General features: G+C 32.6%; 1 non-coding gene across 1 annotated transcript; it reads right to left on the bottom strand.

The window, feature by feature from the left end:
• Positions 1–3,395: 3,395 nt before the first annotated feature.
• LOC102610909 (uncharacterized) lies at positions 3,396–5,486 on the bottom strand. The gene is made up of 2 exons (XR_008050800.1): positions 4,455–5,486; positions 3,396–3,946 (listed from the first exon to the last, which is right to left on the bottom strand). It is a non-coding gene; the product is annotated as an uncharacterized LOC102610909 (transcript).
• Between the last annotated feature and the right edge of the window lie 1,103 nt (positions 5,487–6,589).

The raw sequence follows: 6,589 nt of genomic DNA, 5'->3' as shown, positions 1-6,589 counted from the left end.
TTTCCCTCATAACCTTTTCCAAGAATCTTCAACATCTGTCAGCAGTCTCTAAAACTAATTTTTGTAAGAAAGAAAGTCTACCACCTTACAATAAAAGAAGACCTGATTCTTATTGGGTTTTAGAACTACCCCAAAAAAAATTCACTACGCACAGAAAGCTTTAACTCTTAGGCCCAAAAATTAAAATTCAAGGAGTAATAATAATAATTCACATAATTATCAAAAAAATTAGTCACTAATAATAACAACTGAAATGAACCTTACTCACTTGATTCCAGGCATTATAATATAAATACAGAGTGATCACGGATGATAGCATGAAATTGTGTGCAAACGCATATCTTTATACTATATAACATTGTAAACTATTTTACAACTCTATTAAAGGTTGTGCATGAAAACTGATGCAGATGTTCGCACGTTGGCATGATTTATATATATATATATACACCCAAGATCCCCATATTGTAATATCTATATGGGGAATTTTTCGATCAAGGATTCCCGGATGGACCATTGGATTCCAAATCCCTTTTTTTCATTTTTCTTCCATTTGGTTGGCTGCACATGGTCTGCCATGTGCAGCCAAATGTTAGCCTTTGGATTCAAAAACCACCATTTTGTTCTTAAATTGGAAAAGTATCTAAGAACAAAATATTTAAATCCAAAGGTTATCATTTGGCTGCATATGTTGTTGCTCATGTTGGAGCCAACAAAATATTAAAAAAAAAAAAAGTTTCGGATCCTTGGATTTCAATTAGTGGCTCATTCGAGAATCATGAATTGGAAAATTCCCTATGTACATGCATGCGCGCACGTGTGTAGATTGCACTTATTGTGATGATCCTTTACTTTAGGCAAATATTAAGTTACATTAAATGTAACTTAGGGGCTCCCTTTACTTTAATATGATAAGGTATAATCTAAAAAATATAAAAACACAAATTTCAATACACTACAAGACAAAATATAATACATTGAAGCGTGCTTTTCTTCTATTTTAGCTCATTCTTTACTTTATTAAAGTGCGAGAAACTCACCAAATAATAACTCACACACACACACACACACATATATATATATATTGTGAGCTTCCCATTAAGTGATCCTTTTTTTCGTAAATAAAATGAGGACTTCAAATATTAGCAATCTGGCTGCATTATGTGGAATAACCTCACTTTTAATTATTTATTTTTATTATATTCTTCGCTAAACCAAAGAGAAAGGGAAACAAATATTATATGTTGGCCAAAATCGTGAAAATTGTTTGTTTTCTTTTCGCTTTTGAAATATAATAGGATTTAATAATTAGAAGTGGAGTCATTCCACTTAATACAACCAAAACAAAAAATGGTTATTGGGTTCTGCAAATACAGATTAATATTAGAACTCGATGTTTTGCTTAGGTTCGAACCTCTAAATGATTTTGAAATACAAATTGAGCTAAAAGACAAAAAAAAAAAAAATACTGACCAAAAAACATTATTTTTACCTTCTAGTGTATTGGAGTTCATGTTTTTTTGTCTAAATGATTTTAACATGCAGATATATATATATATACACACACACACACTCAACCCAAATTCTTCTCTAATAAGGATGCTCATATATTTGCAAAATGTGAATGCTTGTTTACAGTAATTCGATGGTCCTCATTCGTTCTTCTTTTAGTTATAATAAAATACTCATTATTGTACATCTTCATAAATGATCTCCAAAGTAAATTTTTAATTATTTAATTATACATTGTTTAAGAAAAATTTCATTCAACCATTTTATTAGAGAAAAATAATGTATATACTTTTATAAATATATAGTTTAACTTCCAATCTGAGAATCCCAGACTTCATTAAAATTCAAGACATATTTACAACATTGTAAAAATCCATTTACATCACTACCAACTCTTCCCAGATTTAGTTTAATCTTGAATTCTCAAATTAGAAAATTTTCATATGTGTGTGCGTGTGTATGTATGTATGTATGTATGTCATTTATCATTTTCTATTACAACAACACCAAAGAAATAGAATGTTCTATTTTAGCCAAAGAAATAATTTTAAAATGTTATGTTTTAGCCATTAAAGTGCAATAACGATTATGTGATTAAAGGAAAGAAAATAAACAAATAAATGCTAGATAAATAAACATACCGTGAGGTGATTACTTCTTATAAAGAGAGTGAAATATTAATACTCCATTCTCTCTATCATCTTCCTCACCAGCATTCAAAAATGATTTAAAAAGCAAGAAATATTAATTTGAAGAACCCACAAAGTAACAATAGTTTTGTCCCAAAGGTATAATGGTAAGAGAATCCAGATTTATACGCCGCTTCAGATAAAAGATAAGGACAAACAAATTTTGGCAACAGTCACTTGCTATGCTCCTTTGACAGCCCCATAATCATTTTTTTTTTTCAAGTATTAACCCTATTTGGTAGCATCATAATTAACTTGGTTGTGCCATTTCTAAATACAATTATTTTATTAATGACGCCCACAAAATTATCCTTACAAAGAATTTCCTGTACTTTCCAAATTTGTAAAATATCGGATTGTATGTGGTCCCACATTGTCCGATTTTGTGGATTATATACAAAAATTCACCATTTTATGGATTGATTCAAGGCCAAAACTACATTGCGTCCGGGGTTTGGTGCCCCACTCGTTTGTCTGTTAGCAAGGTCAGCGTTGGATTTGATCTGACAGCTGCAGAAGAGACACAAATATAAAGGAGTAACCTGAGGCAAAGGTAACAAGCCGGTCACCTACAAAAAATAAGTGTATGATAAAATAACACATGCAATGAATTTTGTTTTGTTTTTTTTTTAGAAGACGTGTAATGAACTTGTTGGAAGCGTATATGCAAGTAATGGTTGGAAACAACTTGCTGGAACCGTGCAAGTATTCGTTGGGCTAAGACTGACATGAAATTTCCCAAATACTGTTCGAAACATTTGCAAATAGTTAATTCAAAGCGTCAATAAATGCTGGAAAAAATACATATTTTTTATTTTATTATTAAGAATACATTTTTTTTATAAAAAAATAAATTATTAATGATACATATTAATAACAAATATACCGAAAAAAAATTATCCATATATTTAAAAAAAATTTGTGAACAACACATTTTTTAGAAGTACACATTATACCATAAAAAAATTGAGTTGTATCATGGACAGCCATAAAATATGAACAAAGATTACAATCTAAACTCCACATGCATGTTTAATTTGCAGATTCCATTTTTTCAGAATGTGTTTCCCACCATGGGGATAACCAGGGTTATTCAGGCAAAACACTACTGTAATTTATTATCATAGACAGGAAAAAGACAATGGCAGAGATCAATGATTTAACACACAAGAATGAGTGAATGACAACAGCAAGTGAGAACCATGCAAAATCTTTTTTATTAGAGATCCTTTCTTAAATCTTAAATAAGAACATTAAATAAGCTTGAAAAATATTGGTAATTGACCCAATACACATCCATCTAACGGAAAACAACGGACAATTTGATGCATGTGTGGAGCACTTGAGGAAACAGAGCATCCGCAGAATGCCTAAATTTGAAAAAAATAAATTGCATTTGACAAAAAGAACTTGGAGCGTTCAAATACAAAGTGTCAATTAATTAAGGGCATCCATGTAGTTGTCTGTTTCACTTTCTACTTCATCAAGCTGGTCTCCATTGGATATAGATTTTTGAATGTCTTCATCAGCAGGAAAGATATCCATTTGATCAACATTTTCAAGGATGACAGTTCCTCTTTCCTGAGTATCTGAGTCAAAATTAGCTGAAAGCACCTCCTGATACTATCTATCAAGCAAGATATCCCTTTGGTCAACACTTCTAAGGTAGGCAGTTCCTCTGTTCTGTGTATCTGTGTCAAAACTTGCTGAAAGCATCTCCAGAGGCTCGCCATCAAGCATGATACCTTACAAGATTCATCAACCATCAAATATGCTCAACATGCAATACCAAATTAAATTACCCATCTCCAGGGTTGGATTTGTCTTCAATCAGATGAATACTGGAGAGAATATAATTGAAAGAATGGCATCATCTACCATGCAAGGTAAGGCTCCTTACAGGTGCTCAACATGACACCACAAAAGAAAATACAATATCAAAGACACATCACCAACATATATGCAAACAACCAATTCTCACAGCATGCAGTGCAACAACTCACAAAATATGAAATTTAACATCATCTAAGCATTTTCTCAAGCTTATTTCTCATTAAAGAACTTAACTGAAAGTAGTAAACATAGAGACATATAACAGTTTTATAAGTACAGACCACAAAGCAGAACTTTGTTCGAATGATAATGATCATAATCCACATTATAAACGCAGTGAAGTCATCAAATGAAAATAAGAACACAGTACACAATTACACAAATATTAGGCTTAATTAATTATTTAGAATAAAACACCACCTCACGCAGCTTCCTTAGCTGGAATCTTCTCATATCCCATCTTCTTAGGGCTCAGATCATCAACATCATTGAATTCCTCATACGAATTGCGAGAATCGTGATGATTAGCAAAGAGGCTCCACACCAAATACATGGTAACTGCAGTAAGCGAACCGCACCCAACGTCGAAAAGCAAAGTGACTGGTCCGGTCGCATAGAGAGGAGTAGTCGTGCTCGAAGGGAAAAACGCGGCATTTTGGTTCGTGGATGAGGTGCTAGTCCTGATCGTCGATTGAAGGGAGAATCGGACAGTCGAGGAAGATTAAGGGACGGTGGGGGCTGAGTTTGGCGAATTTCGGTGAAGATTGTGACGAATCCAGCGAGGTTCTCGGAATTAAGGTTAGGGTTACGGGGATTGCAATGGATCGAGTAAGAGGAAATGAAGAGGGTTTTGCATGGCCTTCCGGAGGCTGAAATTGAGAGAACACCATGAATATTGTGAGAGCTAAGAGGAGACGCTGAGTCGATGATGCCATTGATTCATACCACACAACTTCGATTGGAAATGGAGCCTCTAATAGCTTTAGCCGGTTACCCATTTTTCAAGTGTTAAATCTCAGCCGTTGACTGCCTTTCTTTACGATCTAAAGGGTCATACGCAAAAGGACAAACGACTGGGGTACCAAACCCCTGATGCAATGTAGCTGGATCCTTGATTCAATCCATGCGTTGCACTGCAGATTTGATGCGGATTTGACACTAATCCACATTCAATCTACTATTTTATGGATAGCATGCGAATTACACTTTCATAGACTTATACCTTTTTATTTATTTTAATACTCGATAGAAATAAAAATAAAAATAAAAATAAAAACCCTTATAGCAAAAAGAAGGCAGTACAAGATTAAGATATGGCTAGCTGCTTCAATACTTTCTTAGTTTTCTTTTTAATTTATATATATGATTCATCATCATTGTGAATGTAAATCATAAAAGACAGACACTTATATAACTAAGAAAAAGAAAAAGAAAATTAAAGAAGCCAAATAAATACATACCTTGAAGACCGAAGGAAACAAAAGCTATGAAGATCTCGTCTTATTAAGAGAGTGAATAAATAATACTCGATTCATCTAAATTGATCTTCCTCTTTTGGACTCAAGAAAGGTTTTAAGGGGGAAGAAATTGAAGACGAATTGAAAAACCTTGGACTTATAATGCTCTCAAACAGTTAAGAAGGAAAGTGCGAAGACATTGGCCGCAGAATTTAGTTTTGTGTGTTGAAGGGTGTTTAGAAGATAAAGATAAAATGTTCAAATAATAATAATAATAATAATAAATAAAGATGAAAAATGTTTGGCAATAATATCACTAGAGGTGGGCATCAACCCGCCCAACCCGTGTGATTTTTTGCGGGTTGGGTTGGGTTGATAAAATAAACGGGTTGAGTTGGGTTATTAAATTCCCAACCCGCACTATTTGCGGGTTGGGTTGGGTTAAAATTTTTTAACCCAACCCAACCCGTCAACCCGTATATATATATATATATAAATTATCATACGAATTTTGATATTTTCTATAAAAATTAAAAAATATATAAATATAAAAACTTTGAAATGTTGGATTTGTTTTAAGGATTTTAATATTTACATTTTTTGTTTATCTAATTTATTTATTTATTTTTGTTCACTATTTAATTAGACTATAACAATAGATTTTTTCAAAAACTCAATCCAATCAACCTAACCCAACCGGTCAACCCGTATGTATATAAAAATTATTATATAAATTTTGATATTTCATATAAAAATTTAAAAATATAAATATAAAAACTTTAAAATATTGGATTTGTTCTAAAGATTTTAATATTTGTATTTTTTAGTTTTTTAATTTATTTATTTATTTTTATTCACTATTTAATTATATATAAAAATGATTTTTTTTAAAAGTCTAACCCAATCAACCCAACCCGCAAAACTGCGGGTTGGGTCGGGTTGGGTTGAGATATGTAATGGATTGAGTTGGGTTGAAAAATTTCAACCCGTTCTACATGCGGGTTGGGTCGGGTTAATGCTCAACCCGACCCAACCCGACCCGTGCCCACCCCTAAATATCACCAACAACTTCATCCTCTTTTTGACACTTGCCCTACA

This window comes from Citrus sinensis, chromosome 8 (genome assembly GCF_022201045.2).
Source record: "Citrus sinensis cultivar Valencia sweet orange chromosome 8, DVS_A1.0, whole genome shotgun sequence".
Taxonomy (NCBI): domain Eukaryota; kingdom Viridiplantae; phylum Streptophyta; class Magnoliopsida; order Sapindales; family Rutaceae; genus Citrus; species Citrus sinensis.
This window is presented reverse-complemented; position numbering and strand designations above follow the sequence as displayed.